We start from the raw sequence: 22,433 nt of genomic DNA, 5'->3' as shown, positions 1-22,433 counted from the left end.
CTCAATTCACGTACACGCGAAATCTAAAAGATCGACTCCGAAGGATACCACCGCAAAGGAACCATTCTGCGTCTTTTGTGAATCTTGCGGCTAAGAAGATCGTACGCGTTAATTATCGAAAAGATAAATTGAAACTCAGAAACAGATGCTTTCTTTGTCTTCAACGTGGGCACAAAGTGTCAAATTGCAAAAAGAAAGAAACGGCTCGGTGTGTTAACTGTAAAAGACTGCATCATAAGTCCATTTGTGAGGAACGAAAGGATATTAGGAGTCCTGCGGGTCAGACATACGTTACTTCCGTGGGAAAGATATCTGCCGCTCCCCACGGATACACGTACCTTCAGACAGCTGAAGTATGCGTCTCAGGACCTACAGGATTGAGAAGGACAACGTGATGTCTACTGGACGCAAGTAGTCAGTCCAGCTTCATGGCAAAATCGCTATTTGATGATCTGAAACTGCAAACGATAGACCGACGAGAACTAACCGTTTGCTCCTTTGAGTCAAACCCTACACGCCCATGCCACCGCAGGCTCGTTCAGTTTAATATGAAGGTGCTTTGGCACAATTCTTCAGTGCCACTTACTGCCTTCGAAAGTACTCACGTTATTTCTCACCAGCCTTCGGTCCACAACATATAAGGAGTTTACCAGATGCCCGCAAGATTACGCTAGCAGATCCGAAAAACGATTCAACAGAAGATCTTCCCGTGGAGATTCTTGTAGGAGGCGATTTTTATTGGAAGGTAGTGAAGCACAATCCGCCCATACGCATCTCTGAAACCTTAGTTCCTTCTCTTTTTGGCTTGATACTTAGCGGTAACAAGTCACAGGCCTGTGTGCATGCAACCGTGGTAAATTTTGCTCAGACTGACCGATCTCCTCTGCAATCGGACAATGATTTCAGACGCTTTTGGGACTTGGAAACTATAGGGATTACTGCCGATCAGGATCTACCTGTGAACAACAAGGATACGAGACTTCTTCAAGAGCTTAGAGCATCTTTTTCTATAAAGGATCATCGAGCAGTGGTTACACTTCCCAAAAGACAACATACAGTGCTTTCGAGTAACAGACCGATCGCGGAAAAACGATTCAAGCACCTTAGGGAAAGATTTCAACGTCAAGAGACCTTTAAGCAAATGTATTTCGATCTTATGCTAGACTACATTACGAAGGGGCAAGTAGAGGTCACTCCCACCCCACTCTCAGGAAAGGAGCTATTTTATCTTCCTCATCATGCAGTGAGGAAGGAGAAATACGGAACCACTAAGTGGAGAATAGTCTTTGACGCTTCATCTCACGAAAACAATGCTCCTTCTCTGAATGAGGTATTAGAAGTAGGACCGAACCTATTACCAGAGATTCTGGAAATTTTACTGCGTTTCAGACTATATTCCATGGCTATCGTCGCGGACGTCACACAAGCTTTTCTTCAATTAACCTTGAACAAAAAGGACAAAGACGTGACCAGATTCTTCTGGTTCAAAATTAGCCAGGATCAAACAGGGAATATTCAAACGACGGATGAACTAAGAGAATACCGTTTTAACAGACTCCAATTCGGCCTGACCTGCAGCCCATTTTTACTTTCTGGAACACTAAGAGGTCTTGCCGACAAGTGTATGACAGCATTTCCCACCGTAGCGCCACTTATAAACAAGACTGCATACATGGACGACTTTGTGATCTCAGTAGAAGGTGATAATTGGGTGATAACTATATACTATGAACTTGTAACCCTTATGAAATTGATCAGTCTCCCCTTATCAAAATGGGCTTCCAACTGTGAACAACTCGAAACTATCTGGAGAGCAGAAGGGCGAGAACTCCACACCCAGACTCAAGTGTTAGGTGTAGACTGGAACACCGCAGGTGACTACTTCTGTATCGATCATAGCGAAATTATCAGAAGGTCGTCAGAAGAGCCAGCCACCAAACGACTCCTTTTACAATGTACGGCTAAATTCTATGACCCACTCGGACTGTTTTCCCCTGTTTCACTTGTTGGGAAATTGCTATTCCAGGACACATGGTGCTGAGGAATTGGCTGGGACTTAGGGGCACGATGGCGCACTTGGATATCTAGCTTAGCTTTATTGCCACATATACGTGTCCCTATATGGATAGCTACAGCTCATGGAAGAGACTCTCAGCTGCACGTACTCTGTGATGCCTCGGAAAAGGCATATGGAGCAGCTTTGCACATTCGTACTGTCTTAAATGATGACTTCGTAACCCATTTTGCCTGTAGCAAAAAGAGACTTGCTCCTATTAAGAAGGTGACATTTCCTCGACTCGAACTTTCAGCGGCAGTGGTTGGGACCAGACTATTGTGTTACTTTTGCCGCGCAACAGACTTTAAAATTCCCCACGAGATATTGTGGACGGATCGTACAATAACACTAAGTTGGATTCGCTGTGATCCTAACAGATGGAAGACCTTCGTTTATAATCGTGTAACTGAGATACAATCGCACACGACTCCCACGCAATGGAAACACTGTTCAGGAGCACACAATTCTGCTGACCACCTCTCACGTGGACTACTCGGCTACCAAATAAATTCTCTGATATTTGGTGGCATGGGCCGCCTTGGCTTACACGCCCTCCTGAATGCTGACGAAACGATACTCCAACGATGGTACGACTTCCTCCCGAAGAAAAGAGCAAGAAAACCCAGAGCCAAGTCTTGTCGATATCTACGCCAGCCAACCTTCTGGACTTATTTAAATTCAGCTCATACTGGAAGCTCATTCGTATCACAGCATGTACTCTCCGCTTCCTACACAACAGTCGTCAGAAGAATAAATCTTCAGGAGAACTTACAGCCACCGAATTATCAGCTGCCAAAATGTATTGGGTTCCAGTGGGCCAGAGAGATTCCTTCCCCAGCGAATTAAATGCACTTCAGAATAACTTACCACTGCCAAAAGAGTCAAAAATCGCACGATACAATCCTTTCGTAGAAGATGGACTGATACGTCTAGGAGGTCGACTGCAGTGCACTAGCCTAAATACGGAACAAAAACATCCTGTACTCCTTGACTGTTCCAACCACTTCACACAATTGGTTATTCGAGAGACACACACCCGCCTCCATCACTTTGGCGTTCGTTCTGTACTATCCGAACTGCGAACCGAATTTTGGATCCTTAAAGCTCGTCAGACCATCAAAAGAATCCTACACACATGCCTCGCATGCAAGATCTCGAAGAATCCAAGAGGGCAACAGATCGAAGCACCGCTGCCAGCTCAACGAGTTTCGCCTGCCAAACCATTTGCTGTAACCGGAATAGACTTTGTTGGCCCACTGTTCATCAAAGTGGGGAAGGAAACGAACAAGTCATATATCACTTTTTTATACGTGCTACCACACGGGCTGTACACCGCGAACTCTGTACGGACTTGTCAACGGACAAGTTTCTTATGGCAGTTCAGCGATTCGCCGGAAGACGCGGACTACATACGGATACATACGGATAACGCAAAAACATTCCACGCCACGAATATGGTTCAAAATGGTTCAAATGGCTCTGAGCACTATGGGACTTAACATCTGTGGTCATCAGTCCCCTAGAACTTAGAACTACTTAAACATAACTAACCTAAGGACATCACACACATCCATGACCGAGGCAGGATTCGAACCTGTGACCGTAGCGGTCACGCGGTTCCAGACTGAAGCGGCTAGAACAACACGGCCACACCGGCCGGCCACGAATATGAAACTAGCCCAACTTTGGAAGGCATAAACCACCACAAAAACTTATCAGTTCCTCGCCCACCACAGTATTACTTGGAAATTCATTGTTTCCCGGGCGGCTTGGTGGGGAGTATGGTGAGAAAGAATGGTGGTCACTATAAAGCGTTGCCTACAGAAGGTATTGGAACTCGCAAAGCTCACTGAGGAACAACTGAACACCACCTTGATCAGTATTGAAGTTGCGGTGAACTCCAGGCCCATCACACCAGGAGATGATTGTTATGCACTCACACCTTCCCATTTTCTGACGGGAGAAAAACTTACGACTATTCCGACGGGACCAGAGCCTTCAGCGAACATGAATTTAACAAAGGAGTTCCGACTGAGACGGCAACTCTGTGACAGTTTTTGGAATCGTTGGATTAATGAATACCTGTTGGAGTTCCGGAACTACCATGAAGTCAAACGCCCATCGCGACGCGTCATCCCCTTTCGCCCTGGCGACATCGTGCTCTTCCAAGAGGACCTTCGTCCGCGACATATGTGGAAGAAGGCCAGGATAGGAAAGGTACTACCAGAAAGAGATGGCAGGGTAAGGACGATAATACTCCGGACACCAGAAGGTCACATCATCAGTCGTCCTGTACAGCTGGCCGTACCTTTGGAGGTCGACCAGGGTGGGGAGGTTGTCACAGAGTGATGTACTTCGGGCAAGTGAGAGACTGTTTGTTTATTCTTAGGACAGTGTATCTTTGACATGTTGTATCGTATGTTCTGTGACTATGAAATAAAGTGTTGTTAGACTGCTAATCGCTGCTCTACTGTGATTCACGACAAGACAGTCAATTTTGATAAATGTAAAGTTTTCTTTGGCATTTAATTAATATGCCCCAATCAATAATATAGGTCAGATATAAATTTCTTTAAATTTAAAGCATGCTTCATCAACACCACTACAAATAATTACACTATTGATCTGGCGCTTAAGATATTTATGTTATTGTATTATGAATTTGTGTCTTGTAAATTTCGGTGCTACTTCATAACATATATGGCACCCCAACAAGTTATGAAGTGGAAGTGTGCGAGTTAACAAGCATTTCGCTCTCGTTTGAGTATATGGCAGAAAGAGTCAGCAGTCAGGAACTGCGAAACGAGCCCTGTAGTACAGGATCGTGTGCCACAAAGAGCGCAGATTCACCACGAGTTGGGGAAACCATCTATTGTGCTGAATGAGGCCTAAGAACTCTACTGTGGGAGTGAGACAGACGAGAACCTACATCATAGCGAAACCCTGTAGAAGCTGTTTGTGGCCAAGAATATGTAGCAGTGTTAAATATCAAAGACCTAAGATCGGCCATAAATGGAAACTATTTAATTCTGTAACAGTTCAAGGAATGAAGCCACAGTAATTTTAATCTACCATCCTTCATAAATTTTCATGTAATCCCAATAAAACTACAATATTGTTGATATCTATAAAAGATTTGAATTTACTGTTAAAGTGAAATTAACAAGTTTTGTAACAAAGACCTGAATGCTAAAATCTGAACGCTTTGGTCGAACTTAACTATCGGCATTTCATACAGAAGCGCATCATTAAAATGACACATGTTGTAAATATCAACTCTGTAACTTTATTTGTTCAAAAGATACCGTAAATTTCAATTATCAGTATTTTCTGTTAAGCATCATATCAGCATTTCCTCCACACAAAACACACAGAACGATGACAGCATGACACCTTATTGAATCATTAGGTGATAGTATACTTGGTGTAAAGTTTAGTGCATAATAGTTGCTTTTGTTCTTTATTTATTTATCAGAAATCACATTGGTGCAAGGCTTCTGGCCATGACATTCGAAGTTAAGAAGGAAATTGTATTGGCTTTATGTAAAAAAAATTCAACGTTTATTATGTAATGGACATTATTGTTACTTGATTTAAAATGTGAAAGTAGTCAAACTTTCATTATTTAAACATGTCAAAATGTAAAATTATTATGTAGAAAATGCTGTAGCCAGTCAGATGGACGGTCTCAGGAAAGGGAACTGCCCTAGTCAGTTGAGCGAAAATGTTCGGCACGCGGGAAAGCGCGACCGGGAACGCGCAGAAAGAAACAGTTCGACTGTAGACACCAAAGTGGACAGTTCGGATTCAGACGTGAAAGCGGACAGTCGGTCTTTAGGCAGCTAGGAAGTGAAACGACTTAGTAAATTTCGCGTTTTGTGGTATTGCGGGACTTAGTGTCTGAGCGGTGAGCAGACGCACGCCAGGTGTGAACTCTAACTTCTCGTGTAAATGACGAGGTGCAGTATCGGAATTGTTTCCCGCGAAGAGATTGTGAATGATCGAACTGTGCCAAATGGATATGCACTCGAGTGTAACAGTAACTCTAAATACAACCACTTTCACTATTAGTTTGCTTTTTCAATAAACATTATTCTAACCAAATCGCAACTGTGTGACATTCATCATTTATGGGTCGTTAATTTAGTTCCCGGTATTATTATTACTGTTATTATATGTTACAGTAATTTTGTATTTCTCAAACTTCCCATCAGCCACACAATTTAACCAAAGGGTCACAAGTGTCTAATTTAGAGCGTGTAATGCGACACGTGCGGTTCAACCCCTAGACGAGTTTGAGCAAAGACATTTCGACGAAGAGGAACCCTATATGAGCGCGAACATCTATGGGATGTTAGCCCGCAACCACAGAGATAAGGTACGAGAAATAAGGGCTCACACGGAGTCTTACAGACAGTCGTTTTTCCCTCGCTCTATTTGCGAACAAGAGAGGAAATGACAAGTAGTGGTACAGTGTACCCTGCGCCATGCATTGTACGGTGGTTTGCGTTGTAATTGTAGTTGTAGATGTAGATGAGGTGTTAGACTTGCAGCGTGTAAAGCTGACACTGTGTTTTTTTGTAATCTTTTGTAACATGACTTGGACCAACTCATTCTGCTAACATCAACTTCAGTGTTTATTTCTACATTCCTAGTAACCAAGCTTTGCTTTCTCTCTTACCTCTTCGTGATTAGTATGCTGTGGAGAGTCCCATCTTCCAAGACGACAACTGTCTGTTGACGGAAGAGCACGCACTTGTTCGAAGTTTAAGGAAAACTCTGGCAAAATATCGAACTTTAGCTGCAGTGCTACATGACCCGATCTTAAGCCCTTACCAAGCCTCTCAGGCTGTTGGAAGCAGTTGGTGAAATGTAACAATCAAAAATCTGGCAGTCAGGTAACTCTACAGCATGGGTGGACAGCCGGTGGCCTGCGAGTTTCAATCAGACCCCCATAAGAAATTCTGGACGAACATAAAGAGAATGTTTTTTTGAGGCATAATTTGTTGGCGTGGAGTGTCGGGGAAGGGCTGCCATTCTGACCGGTGCGTTACCCCATACACATTAAAGTTAGGGACGCGATAGCTTTGACTTAATGCGCTGGGAGTGTCGCTGGCGCCTCGTGAGGTGGCGGCCCGCGAGCTTGCATGAGAATCAGGCCCCAGGTTTCCCATAACTCTTCTACGGGATCATGTCAACAATGAGCTTCATCTGGATATTGTTGGTAATAGAGATATTATTAAAATATCAATATAACAAAAATTTTGCAGAAACGCCGATGAAAATGTAATTATCGTGTTATTAGGGCCCTCCGTCGGGTAGACCGTTTGCCGGGTGCAGGTCTTTCGATTTGACTCCACTTCGGCGACTTGCGCGTCGATGGGGATGAAATGACGATGATTAGAATAACAGAACACCCAGTCCGTGAGCAGAGAAAATCTCCGACCCAGTCGGGAATCGAACCCAGGCCCTTAGGATGGACACACTGTCGCGCTGACCACTCAGCTACCGGGGGCGGACAGTAACACCGATAAATATAGGCGACATTTTGTCAAGTGATATATCAGTATGAAAATGGCAATACCTAGTGCCGATATTTTTATTTTGTATCATATCTTTTTCGCAATTTTCTGTAAATATTTGAAATTGTTATTTTGAGATTGTGGTAGAACATAAATTTTCTTTCACTGTGTGAAGGTGTCTTAACACTTTTTGTTTTCATCACGTCCAGTCTTTCTCTTTGACTGTGTGAACAAACATGTGGACAAAAAGCACACCAGTTGCATTAAAAAATAATTATAATCGCAAGTAGTGCGCTATTTCTGAATATCAGCATTCTTCAGAAAATGTCGAACAAAAATCTAAATTACAACAAGACTGGTTTTTTGTGGACTGAGACGTGTGAGAGGAAATGCTGGCGCAGTCGGCGCTCGGCGCTTCTCACAGAAACTGCAACCACACAGTTATGACACTACAATAGCTAGGTTGCTGGCGTTTGCAGAAATGAAGAAACAGGGAAGTCGACATGAAGTGTTCCGGACAGATCCGATGTGTGACGAAACCTAGCGACGGACCCATCTCACACCTTTTATTTATTGTGCCACTTACACGCAGTTACCATTGTTAGAAAAGCGTTTGTCGCCAAGCTTGAACGTGCATCGTTTTCCATTCAATTCCTGCTCTAAGTGGGATAGGCAGCCTGCTATCGCGTTGATATGCGGAACATATAATAATAAGTCATTACTTAAATATACAGCTCTGAAACCTGCGTATATTTACAATGTGCAGCTAATATTTTTATAGGCCGGTACGTCGATATTTTATCCTTAGATATATCGATACTTCACCACCTTCCCTCGATATATCGATACACGATAGTGCTTTTCTTAAGTATCGATATACCAGATTCCAAATATTTTTAAAAATATCTACAGTCCTAGTTGGTATATCTGTAGAAACTTGAGACTGTCTTCTTTGGCGAAGTGAGTCCATTAAGAAGTCTAGAGACGCTGTTACACGGAATTAGCGTTATGTCTCTGTGCCGTGATTGCGAGGTAAATTGTAAAACCCACTCTCTTCGGCAGTCGTGGCCTCGTCTGGTCATCCCTTCCTGCCACAGCAGAGAGCTCGCAAAACTTCAAAGCAGCCGAATGGAAAGCTACCGCGAGTCAACAGTCGGGCAGTTGCAGTGAACTGTGGAGTCCTGGGTTTGACACCGGAAAATGTAACATTTTTGTCGTGCTAGCTGTAGATTCACTAAAACTTTCTACTTCATCTTTACAATATGTTCAAACTGTTTGGACAATACTTCGACAGAAAACATTTGTAGACACCTTATAAGATCTATATATAAGAAATATAGGGTGGATCTTACAGTTTATCGAAAATTATCGTCAATGTCGACTTACAACCAAATTTTCAACCACACAATTATCAAGCAAACAAATTTCTGAAACATGTAAACAAACCTCTAAGCACGGACAGCCATGTTAATTTCAGTAACAAACCAAAGGACGAAAATTACGAACTGTGCAGTATTGTTAAATTATTAATTACATCGTCTTTTGGAACTTTATGTCTCATCCGATCTAAAAAGTGTCGTCGTCATTAATAAATGTGAATATTGTAACCAGAAGTGAAAGTGCAATCAGAGTTTGGAAGGAAATCATGTAGTGGAAAATGACGTCATGGCCAAGACTTTTTATTTAAAGACAAACGTCAGACCTCTTACCAGGAGCTATTTTTATAAACTTGCAGAAGAAGCGGCAGCAGCAGCAGTTGAGAGACACCGACCATAGCTTCAACAACACCAAAAAGCTAAGCGCAAATTAATTCAGCTACGCCTTCTCAACTTTGTCCAAATTTAAATACCTTAGAGTAGAAGACAAGTACTCGAATCTAGTCATACCCAAGAGCATTAGGGGAACTGGTGGACCAAGTGACGTTAGAACCAGCAGGTAGCCGGCGCCATGACCGTGGACAGCAGCGGGTTGTCATTGTACCTTGTCCGGCGGCAGACGCGTGATGGCCAAATGCGTCCAATGTGTGTCTGCTCCGGAATGGTCTGTTCCTGACAAGGGGACCGTAAGTACTCGTCAACTGTGATTTCGTTCAGATTTGTAATACATGCAGTTCTTCACCCGAAATGAATGTGACAGAATTGGGAACTCCAGATGGCTTTACATTAAATTACACTTCTGTTTTATTTGCTGTGTAAGTAAGGTTATAATAAAACATAAAAACAATCTTCCATATAGAGACTAGACCGCATGACAGTTGACGCATGCGCCATTTAAATTAACGTAGTTTGCAGGCAGAATTTGGCGCAGAGGAAAGAGTACTGCACGGTAATCCCTACGCGGCAACTGAATTTCTTTAAACTGACTTTAAAAAATTCAACATGAACAAATAATTAATGTGGAATAAGAAAATGTTTGGAATAAATTTGCCTAGGTAACATATTTAAGAGTAACGTTGCAAGTTCACAGGGTAGCGTAACTGTAACCACCGGAATGTTGAATGCAAGCATCAAACGTGCATGCACTGTGTCGTATAGGTGCTGAATGTCAGTTTGTGGGGTGGAGTTCCACGCCTGTTGCACTTGGTCGCTCAGCACAGGGACGGTTGATGCTGGTTGTGGATGACGCAGGACATGTAGTCAGATGATGTACCAGATGTGCTCGACTGGAGTCATACTGGTGATCGAACAGACCAAGGCAACATGTCGACATTCTTTAGAGCATGTTGGGTTACAACAGTGGTATGTGGGCGAGCGTTATCCTGTTAGAAAACTCCCCCTGGAATGCTGTTCATGAGTGGCAGCGCAACAGGTCAAATCACTATACTGATGTACAAACTTACGGTCGGAGTGAGTGGGACAGCCACGACAGCGCTCTTGCTGAACCCAAGGTGTAGGTCTAATACGTCTTGGCCACAGAGAGGTTGGTTGCAGGCGCTCACCTGGCGTCCTTAGGACCAACACACGGCCATAACTGGCACCGAGACACAACCGGCTTTAATCAGAAAACACAACAGACGTCCAAGCCGACCTCCAGTGAGCTGTCATTTGACACCACTGAAGTCAAAAACGGCGGTCGTTTCGGTTAATTTGAAAGCACACTAAAGGGTGTCAAAGTAACCTATCTGTAACAGTTAGTTGTGTCACTGCGGTGCCAACTGCTGCTCGAATTGCTGCTGCAGACACAGGATGTCCTACGCCGCCACGTAGCCGTCCGGAGTGCTGTCTTCTTGCGTAGAACTTTCCCGTGACCATCGCTGCCAGCAATCCTGTACAGTGGCTACATTCCTGCCAAGTCTTTCTGCAATATCGCGGAAGGAACATCCAGCTTCTAATACTCCTATTACACGGCCGCGTTCAAACACGGTGAGCTGTTGATATTAGCTCCTTGATCGTCTTAAAGGCATTCCTGTCTAACATCAAATCACTACATCCAACATCAAAGGTAACTAACGCTCAAGACCGTTAGAGCACTTATTTAAAGCAAACCGGATTTGCATACTCATATTGGCAATGCTAGCACTACTCTGACGCGAATTTTTAATAGACGTCATCTTCCAGATTTAGAGACTTGCATTAACATTCGTTTATCTTGTACGACACCTTCTTGGTGTTGAAATGTTTCTTCCGTCAGTGTATTTTCAAGTTTTAGGTTACTTACAATGTAAATAAACTGAAGTAGTGCTGCATATATTGAATTATTAATATTTTAATAAAAGACTTGAGAAGGGAAGGCAATGGAAAATTTAGGATTGTAAATGAATTACCAGAAAGGGTTTGTAGAGCATTCACAAGAACTTCGTATGTAAAATTGTATAACTGTTATTATATTACAGTTGACGATTTACGTGTGCTGGGGTGGTATTTACCGTACAAACAGGGGAAGGAATAACTGTCTCACCATCTTGCACACGTTATAAATGTCTCATTTTTATAATTACATGTTTCGCTTAAAGTTTCTATAGAAAAACAAACTAGTATTACATTTTTAAAACGTTCCCTCTCATCGCACAGTATACGGAAAATCATATGTAACATAATATTTCTCCAATTATTGCTGAGGATAGATGTTGATATGTAACGAAATGTGTTTTGATGCGGTCTTCTCGGGCTGTGCATTTTTTTTTTCTCTCTTCGATTAGCCGATTTTAGTTGCACCGGGAACCTGTCGTTCGTGTGCACCTCTCAAGGGCTCCTCGAATGAAACTAATTCAGTGCGAAGTCTTGTACACTTTTATTACAATCATTTACTTGAAATTCAACTGCCATCCCAGATTTTCCTTTGCTATTCCTTTTCATGCCTTTTATGAAAAATTTACATATACACTCCTGGAAATGGAAAAAAGAACACATTGACACCGGTGTGTCAGACCCACCATACTTGCTCCGGACACTGCGAGAGGGCTGTACAAGCAATGATCACACGCACGGCACAGCGGACACACCAAGAACCGCGGTGTTGGCCGTCGAATGGCGCTAGCTGCGCAGCATTTGTGCACCGCCGCCGTCAGTGTCAGCCAGTTTGCCGTGGCATACGGAGCTCCATCGCAGTCTTTAACACTGGTAGCATGCCGCAACAGCGTGGACGTGAACCGTATGTGCAGTTGACGGACTTTGAGCGAGGGCGTATAGTGGACATGCGGGAGGCCGGGTGGACGTACCGCCGAATTGCTCAACACGTGGGGCGTGAGGTCTCCACAGTACATCGATGTTGTCGCCAGTGGTCGGCGGAAGGTGCACGTGCCCGTTGACCTGGGACCGGACCGCAGCGACGCACGGATGCACGCCAAGACCGTAGGATCCTACGCAGTGCCGTAGGGGACCGCACCGCCACTTCCCAGCAAATTAGGGACACTGTTGCTCCTGGGGTATCGGCGAGGACCATTCGCAACCGTCTCCATGAAGCTGGGCTACGGTCCCGCACACCGTTAGGCCGTCTTCCGCTCACGCCCCAACATCGTGCAGCCCGCCTCCAGTGGTTCGCGACAGGCGTGAATGGAGGGACGAATGGAGACGTGTCGTCTTCAGCGATGAGAGTCGCTTCTGCCTTGGTGCCAATGATGGTCGTATGCGTGTTTGGCGCCGTGCAGGTGAGCGCCACAATCAGGACTGCATACGACCGAGGCACACAGGGCCAACACCCGGCATCATGGTGTGGGGAGCGATCTCCTACACTGGCCGTACACCACTGGTGATCGTCGAGGGGACACTGAATAGTGCACGGTACATCCAAACCGTCATCGAACCCATCGTTCTACCATTCCTAGACCGGCAAGGGAACTTGCTGTTCCAACACGACAATGCACGTCCGCATGTATCCCGTGCCACCCAACGTGCTCTAGAAGGTGTAAGTCAACTACACTGGCCAGCAAGATCTCCGGGTCTGTCCCCCATTGGGCATGTTTGGGACTGGATGAAGCGTCGTCTCACGCGGTCTGCACGTCCAGCACGAACGCTGGTCCAACTGAGGCGCCAGGTGGAAATGGCATGGCAAGCCGTTCCACAGGACTACATCCAGCATCTCTACGATCGTCTCCATGGGAGAATAGCAGCCTGCATTGCTGCGAAAGGTGGATATACACTGTACTAGTGCCGACATTGTGCATGCTCTGTTGCCTGTGTCTATGTGCCTGTGGTTCTGTCAGTGTGATCATGTGATGTATCTGACCCCAGGAATGTGTCAATAAAGTTTCCCCTTCCTGGGACAATGAATTCACGGTGTTCTTATTTCAATTTCCAGGAGTGTATAACCTGCTAAGCATTATTTCGGTTTATGTGCACTGTAACTAGCGTAGAAACGGAAGATAAAAAGTTGTTTCGGCAGGGGGTTTCTTCGCCATAACCTTCAGATTATCGTTTTGTACACATTTTTGCTGCACCAACCGCTGCATGGGAACTACGTGAAGGTAAATGGCTCATGCCTCACCAGCCCAGGCCTAAAATGCCACTCCTTTCCACCTAGTCGTCTGGAGTTTCCACTTCTGTTACTTTCATTTCTGGCCAAGCCCTGTATAAACCAGAATAATCGGCGATTATGAGTAGACGTGGTCCCATTGTGACCTGTTGTTTGGCAACAGAGTTGCTCTCCATGCTACTCTATCCTGTGCAAGCTTCTTCATCTCCCAGTACTTACTGCAACCTACATCCTTCTGAATCTGCTTAGTGTATTCATGTCTTGGTCTCCCTCTACGATTTTTACCCTCCACGCTGCCCTCCAACGCTAAATTTGTGATCCCTTGATGCCTCAGAACATGTCCTACCAACCGGTCCCTTCTTCTTGTCAAGTTGTACCACAAACTCCTCTTCTCCCCAATTCTATTCAATACCTCCTCATTAGTTATGTGATCTACCCATCTAATCTTCAGCATTCTTCTGTAGCACCACATTTCGAAAGCTTCTATTCTTTTCTTGTCCAAACTATTTATCGTCCATATTTCACATCCATGCATGGCTACACTCCATACAAATACTTTCAGAAACGACTTCCTGACATAGGAAGTATTGCGCCATAATTTAAGGATGAAATTAAAAATTAAAATAACTTTTCCAAACTTTGTCAGTGTATGCTTCGATATATTTATGTTAACATTGTGAAATCTCAGAACGATCATATGAATAAATTTGACTAAATATATCACTTTAAGAAAAATATAATGCAACTAGAAAGCCAAAAATTGTTTAGAATGTGCAAATGCATATAACAATCAAAAGTTATTAGTCTCAACTTGATCCGAGCAATATTTTGATCAAAATAGGCGTTTTTGACGAAAATTTGAAGGCGCTCAATATTAGATTCACAAACATGAAAATGATTTTTAGCCTCAGTTTCACATAAAACCATTAACTATGTGTCTCCATTAAGCTTTCTCTATTAGTTTTCAAGTTATTTACTGAAAACTAAATTTGGAACAAAAACGTCTTTATTCGTAATACATTAAGTATAATTTGTATTTATGATAGGAAGTTATTTCTATTACATTGATGAAATAATGCAGCTGTACCAAATTCCAAGACTTTGATGGCAGCAACAATCAATACAAGGACTCTTAAATTGATTGTTCAGAGGTCATGTTCTACTGTCAGTTCCTGTCTAAAAACTCTAGCTGGCAAAGTTTAAATGCAGTCGAGGTACAACGTTTTCAGTAATTAATGCAAAGTTAACTTTAATTATATAAAACTTATTAAGATTGGAAGTTGGTACACAACAGAGATATTAATACTCGTCGGTGAAAGGAGCCATCCGGATGCTGCTACCTGTGCCTACAGCGTTTGATAGCAGATGTTCCTTTCGGCGATTCGCTGCGCCCATATATAAATACAGCCAGAGGGACAGTAGAAGAGACACTTTGCACCAAACGATCAATCTGTCTGCGTCAGTGAAACGCCGGCATACGCTGCGCCTCAGATGTTTTCGGTAAAAGTAGGAAGGGAACTCGTGAGGACTGTACACCGTCCTGGATCGTTTAGATTTCAGAGAGACAGTTTATACTGAGCTATCGATCTGTCCGCGTCAGTCAAACGCCGGTACACGCTGTGCCTCGGATGCCGTCGGAGCTAGCACCTACCAAACTCACGTGTTCGGTAAATGTAGGAAATGAACTCGCGAGCACTGTACACCATCCTGGATCTTAGTTTTCAGGACATTAGCTGTTTTTGTCGTGTAAGTAATGTTGACAAAATTTCGTGGCAAGTGGTAAGATTATTTTCCACTTTTGTGGCGAACAGTTAATTGATGATTAGAAGTCAGGACGATAGCCCATTTTCCGTGGAACTTAACGTAGAGGTCGCCTCTGAACTGTTAAAAGTGCTGTTTCTATAGGGACATTATTATTATTATTATTATTATTATTATTATTAGGAATATTGTTATATTTGTGGGGGTGAAATATTAAGTAATATATTAATCAGTTTCTGATCCGGCTGGGTCAATAACAAGTAGGAATAATTTGTTTCAGAGAGCAGAAGAATAATTTGCACTTACAGACAGGAAATTATGATCAATATGTTCTTCATCGCTTTCTGGCTGAGCGCAAAAATGGTTTTCAGGCACTGGTAAAGGGGGATTTTTATAATATAGATCCACCCGCCACCCCACATTGAGTTCCACAAAATACGCAAAATTTAACGAAATGATAATGTTGTGCAAACAGGAACGTCTTATTGAATGGTAATTAAGAAGAGTGGTCCAATCAAGCATGAAAAAGGGGCTACCATACATGACAAGTATATATTAGTGAGAATAGGGTTTATCTATAACAGATGGTTCAAATGGCTCTGAGCACTATGGGACTTAACATCTGAGGTCATCAGTCCCCTAGAACTTAGAACTATTTAAACCTAACTAACCTAAGGACATCACACACATCCATGCCAGAAGCAGGATTCGAACCTACGACTGTAGCGGTCGCGCGGTTCCAGACTGAAGCGCATAGAACCAATCGGCCACAGCGGCCGGCTATCTATAACAGAAACAAGTGGTCACTGTACCTAACAAGTTTATTACCGTAAAGCATAAACACATGAATTACCTACTTAATAAATGTTTAAGCGATTATAATTGTGAAATCTAACCTCGGAACATGTGGTTGAGCATAGTAAAATCAGAATTATGACAATAGTTCACAGATACAGCCAACGACTGCAAGTGTGATTGGTGGATTAAAGATAGAACACCGAAAAAAGTATGAACATGAGTAAGATCGCAAAAGTGTATCATGGAAGCAACCAGCTGGCTGCAAAAATCAAAACTGCGCAGTTAGCTCCTGATGAGAGTTAACTATGATTGCTTCACAACCAAAACAGTATTTGTAATACCGACCCATTCTTGTCTCACTCATACAGCACGAAATTTGAAAACGGCAGTAATAATGGCTGGAAATCCAGTTTGACCTGTGTACTTAGTAAAAAATGAAGCCACCCGGTATTAGCCGAGCGGTCTTGGGCGCTGCAGTGATGGACTGTGCGGCTGGTCCCGGCGGAGGTTAGAGTCCACCTTTGGGCATGGGTGTGTGTGTTAGTCCTAAGGATAACTTAGGTTAAGTAGTGTGTAAGCTTAGGGACTGCTGACCTTAGCAGCTAAGTGTGTGCGTGAGGTGGTTGATCTGAGATTCTTTACCCTGTGGCTCCTGCAAGATGCAATTTCCACTCCCACACTACTACAGAAGTCAGACATACGCTCCTAACGTTCTAAAGAGAAATGCATGAAAAACTTTCAGCAATAAATATCTTCTGGAGTCGTCCGCTGTAAGGAAATGACACAAAAATTCACAAAATTTCTTACGTAACTAGTGGGATACTTGGGTACTGGAGTAGTGCTAGTTAGTGTAAGAAAAACATGAAACTAACGAAAGTTATTATTTGTTTTGCAAAAATTCTGAGAAATCACAATGGCACCTTTAGTTATGAATTGAATAAGTTATATCCTGGTTCTTTTCGGAATGTGAAGTTACCTCTGAAAGATAGGATTCACTAATGAAATTTCTATACAAAGTTTAAGATTGTTGTTGACTTGGCAGAATGGCTGAGAGGCGTGCCTACTCAACTTGAATATTTATCCTTTAGAATGTTGCTAGGTACAGTCGAGGCTGTCGCGTGTGAAATGCAGTGATATGCACTGTTGTTGAGGAAATATGGGGCTCGCAATAGCTGTAGCGCACAATACCGTAAGCTGCGATGACTGCTGTCTGCGCCGCTCGCTGCTGACAAATGAGATAACTCTTGATCTATCTGGATTGACCTTCGCCAATCAAACTCTCTCTATGCCTTGATGAAGTCAAGGATTCCTATTCGCCCCTAGTCTAACTATTGGCGTGGTACACCGGTCAAATAACCAGTCCACCGCAATGCCATTCAAAAATTCACTCGCAGGCGTTTAACTATAACTCTGTCCGTTCACACCGCACAATAAGTGTGTCGGCCAACACAGTGAACAACGCTAAATCGCAGGGACTCAATATAGAGAGTCGCTCTTCGATTCGCTCTCAACAGAGGTGCTCTCCCAGTGAAGTACTGAGGAGAGACTTGTTCCTCGCTCCAAGAGCGACAACGGAACGGCGCCTCTCCACAGCAAACGTGAAGGGGTATATCTTTCGGTCTCTTCCATTTCTCCTTCAGCTCAAGGTGTCAGAAATATCGTCTGCCAATCAGCATTGCTCCTCTAAAACTGGAGAATGACGTTTCGTTTAAGGCGACCAATCCGGAAATCTCTAGTATCGGCGTTTGGCGTTTGCTGTCTTCCTGTGACAATCTCTGAAGCTGCGTGCTAAATGTAAAGAATGCATAGGTTGGCCACTCCCACAGAATGTAGCGGAATAGCGGAATTTGCTTTTAATCCGAACACGGGGTCGTTTCTCCTTTCCCTCAGGCGAACGCTGTCTGCTCCACAGGCGGACACCAACCGATGTAGATGGGTTGGGACTGGCCTCCTGGCTTGCGGTTACCTCTCTCGAACTAAAAGCTCCTGTGACCGTTGTGTCTGGAATGTATGTGTGTACGCCAGCCTCGCGTATTTCAACCACGGTGCACACTTGCGATTTATTAGTTATTTGCATATCGTTTACATGAATTCATACAACATTGAGGTTATCTTATCGAGGTTGGGTTCGAATGAAGCGTCTTGATGTGCGGAATATAATTGTGAAGGCGGAATATGTAGGCAGTGAAGGTCAGGAGACCACAACGTCTTACATACCTCCTTCCTTCTGGCAAAATTTTTGTCTGGGGTTTGTCGATGCCGAGGAAAACATTGACAAAGTCAGGCAAAAATTGTTCTTTTAGATTTTCCAATAAACTTTTCTCAGCCATTCTTAACAATTTTTTCTAATGATTGCTTCATAGGTATTGTTTCTACTTATTAATTCTACAATTTATGTTATGTTTTTAGGCAAATATAGACTTTACAAAGGTTGTTATTCTTTGTCGTTGCCGGTATGTTAACCCATTAAGTACCAGTGTCCTATTTTGAGGACAGAGCATATATTTATTTATAAATGCACAATAAATTATTAATTTTCAACTGTTACTGTCCTACGTCATTTGTTGATGCTTCCTTACAGGAAATTAAAAGCAATAAATCCTACCATTAATTGATTATTGAATACAAAGGCACGCTTTTCGTTATTACAGATATTTACTTTATTGACAATTTAGTAATATTTGAAATATGTGGCAAAGATCTTTTTGTGATTATTTATACTCAACAATGTGCCTTTAAATTACTTGCATTTTTAGCTCAATTGGAGTTATATTCATTGTTTTCCGTTGTTATAAAATTTGGTGTACTCGAAATAGGACACTGGGACTTGGTGTTATCATTTCAGTTATTTATATTGCTTCACGTTCAAAATGTGAAACTCTGCTACTGGTGATGTATTTTTTTTATAACATGGTAATTTTACCAGATTTTGTTGCTGAGGCAAGTAACGACCCCTCTTATACAGTTCCAGATGGACAGAGGTATTTACACATTCCCTTTTCTGTAGTTTGTGTTAATGTATTATTGTTTTATCTCACGTTATTTTATTACATTTTCTTTCATTTGATTTTATATAGATTATAATGGTCTTCAGACGAGATAGATACCTTACTGATGAAGAAATAGAAGAAATAATAAACAGTGACACATTCTATATTGCGGTGTCAGATGATCAGGACCATATTGATATCACTGTATGTCCTCCTGAAGTAGACTGTACGACCGACGAAGAAGGAGGTCTAGACGATGTTACTGGAATCGTGGAAGTTTCAGATGTGCCAGGGGCTATTGAATTACATTATGTGCATCAGATTACAACGAAGAAACTGCATGTAAAACTTCACTGCCAAATACATCCCACGTTTCGAGAAGTAAATCGAAGAAGGGACGTCTGACTGATGAGAAAACCAATTGGAAAAAAACACCTCCAGTTTATACAAAGCTGTCTCAAACTAGTGAGCATGACATCAGCACAAAGAGAGAGGAATTGAAGGAACAACTTTCTACCTTGAGTCCAAAGGAGATGTTTGAAGAGCTGATGAATGAAAACATATACGAGTTCATATTGAATGAAACTGTGAGATATGCAGTAAATATGAAGAATATGCAGGATTTTATCCTCTCAGCTGAAGAAGTGAAGGTCTTTGTCGGATTTCTTCTTTTGCTGGCTACCAAAAGCTCCCTGTTAAGAAGCTTTATTGGTCAGAAGATGAAGATGTTGACATACCAATTATAAAGACAGCTGTGTCAAGGAATAAATATCAAAAGTTGAAAACATTGCTTTATTTTCAAGATAATGACTTAGCCAATGAAAACACGATTGTCGATTCACAATTAGACCTCTCTTGAAAATGATAAATGAATCTTTTCAAAAACTTGGAATATTTGAGGAAAATTTGTCAATTGACGAAATGATAGTCTAATACTGTGGACGAAGTGGGCTGAAACAGCTTATCCGAGGCAAGCCTGTTAGATTTGGCTATAAGTTGTGGTCTCTTTGTGGAGCAAGTGGCTGTTTCAAATTTGATTTATACTGCGGAAAGGATCCAGAAGATACTGCAAGGGATGACCTACTATTGGGATCAAGAGTAGTCCTAAACATGCTGGACTGCATTGAAAAACCCGAGAATCATTGTGTGTACTTTGACAATTTCTTCACTAGTAGAGATATTCTGGGTCATCTGAGAAATTTGGGTTTTCGAGCAACTGGGACTGCCAGAGAGAATCGAGTTGATGACTGTCCACTACTGAGCAGCAACGAACTGAAAAAGACAGTTCGAGGAAACTATGACTACCAGTTCGACAGGAATGGTGAAGTCTTATTGGTTCGATGGCACGACAACAGATTCGTTACAATTGGTACAAATTTTGGCAAAGTTGGACCTTTGGGAGCAGCAACGTGGTACAGTAGACAAGCAAGTAAGAAAATACATGTGCAACAACCTGCCGTTTTGAATTCGTATAACGCGTACATGGGAGGTGTTGACCAGCATGACTGGTTACTTGGAAAATATGTGACGGTAATTAGAGGGAAAAAATGGTACTGGGTCCTATTTACACGTATGCTGGAAATGGCCCTCGTAAATGCCTAGCTCTTCTACAGACTAGTACATGGGAAAAATGCACTGGATTTACTGGATATCAGACGTGAAGTTACAGTTTCATACCTAAAATTGGACACTAGAAGACCGAATATTGGACGTCCAATGGAATACCCATCAAGTCAGTTGAGAGTGATACCAGACATCAGGTTTGATGGAATTTTGTCATGTGATTGAGAAAAGAAGCACGCAAAGAAGATGTGTAAGAGCTAAATAAAACGGGAAACAAAAACATATTGTGTTAAATGCAGTCTAACACAGTGTGTGAAGTGTTTTGTACCATGTCACAAGAAGTAAATACACTCCTGGAAATTGAAATAAGAACACCGTGAATTCATTGTCCCAGGAAGGGGAAACTTTATTGACACATTCCTGGGGTCAGATACATCACATGATCACACTGACAGAACCACAGGCACATAGACACAGGCAACAGAGCATGCACAATGTCGGCACTAGTACAGTGTATATCCACCTTTCGCAGCAATGCAGGCTGCTATTCTCCCATGGAGACGATCGTAGAGATGCTGGATGTAGTCCTGTGGAACGGCTTGCCATGCCATTTCCACCTGGCGCCTCAGTCTAGGAATGGTAGAACGATGGGTTCGATGACGGTTTGGATGTACCGTGCACTATTCAGTGTCCCCTCGACGATCACCAGTGGTGTACGGCCAGTGTAGGAGATCGCTCCCCACACCATGATGCCGGGTGTTGGCCCTGTGTGCCTCGGTCGTATGCAGTCCTGATTGTGGCGCTCACCTGCACGGCGCCAAACACGCATACGACCATCATTGGCACCAAGGCAGAAGCGACTCTCATCGCTGAAGACGACACGTCTCCATTCGTCCCTCCATTCACGCCTGTCGCGACACCACTGGAGACGGGCTGCACGATGTTGGGGCGTGAGCGGAAGACGGCCTAACGGTGTGCGGGACCGTAGCCCAGCTTCCTGGAGACGGTTGCGAATGGTCCTCGCCGATACCCCAGGAGCAACAGTGTCCCTAATTTGCTGGGAAGTGGCGGTGCGGTCCCCTACGGCACTGCGTAGGATCCTACGGTCTTGGCGTGCATCCGTGCGTCGCTGCGGTCCGGTCCCAGGTCAACGGGCACGTGCACCTTCCGCCGACCACTGGCGACAACATCGATGTACTGTGGAGACCTCACGCCCCACGTGTTGAGCAATTCGGCGGTACGTCCACCCGGCCTCCCGCATGCCCACTATACGCCCTCGCTCAAAGTCCGTCAACTGCACATACGGTTCACGTCCACGCTGTCGCGGCATGCTACCAGTGAAAGACTGCGATGGAGCTCCGTATGCCACGGCAAACTGGCTGACACTGACGGCGGCGGTGCACAAATGCTGCGCAGCTAGCGGCATTCGACGGCCAACACCGCGGTTCCTGGTGTGTCCGCTGTGCCGTGCGTGTGATCATTGCTTGTACAGCCCTCTCGCAGTGTCCGGAGCAAGTATGGTGGGTCTGACACACCGGTGTCAATGTGTTCTTTTTTCCATTTCCAGGAGTGTAGCTTGCCCCAACGCTCGTTCATAATAAGCCACGATAGCAGGAGACAAGGAATTTTAGGGACGATCGCCGTATTATCAAATGGGGTCTAATTTACTAAAGGAAGGTGTTGCAGGCATGCAACGACCACCACCATGAATCAGCCAAAGACTAAGAAAGATGCTACCGTGGGTGAATCGCTAGGTAGCCTCCTGTACTAAAGGAATACAACCAGCAAGACGCGAAACTATTCATATAACTTTGGCTCGCGGTCCGACTACGT

Source organism: Schistocerca cancellata, chromosome 3, assembly GCF_023864275.1.
Source record: "Schistocerca cancellata isolate TAMUIC-IGC-003103 chromosome 3, iqSchCanc2.1, whole genome shotgun sequence".
NCBI classification, from domain to species: Eukaryota; Metazoa; Arthropoda; class Insecta; order Orthoptera; family Acrididae; genus Schistocerca; species Schistocerca cancellata.
Note: the sequence above shows the minus strand (reverse complement) of the source record.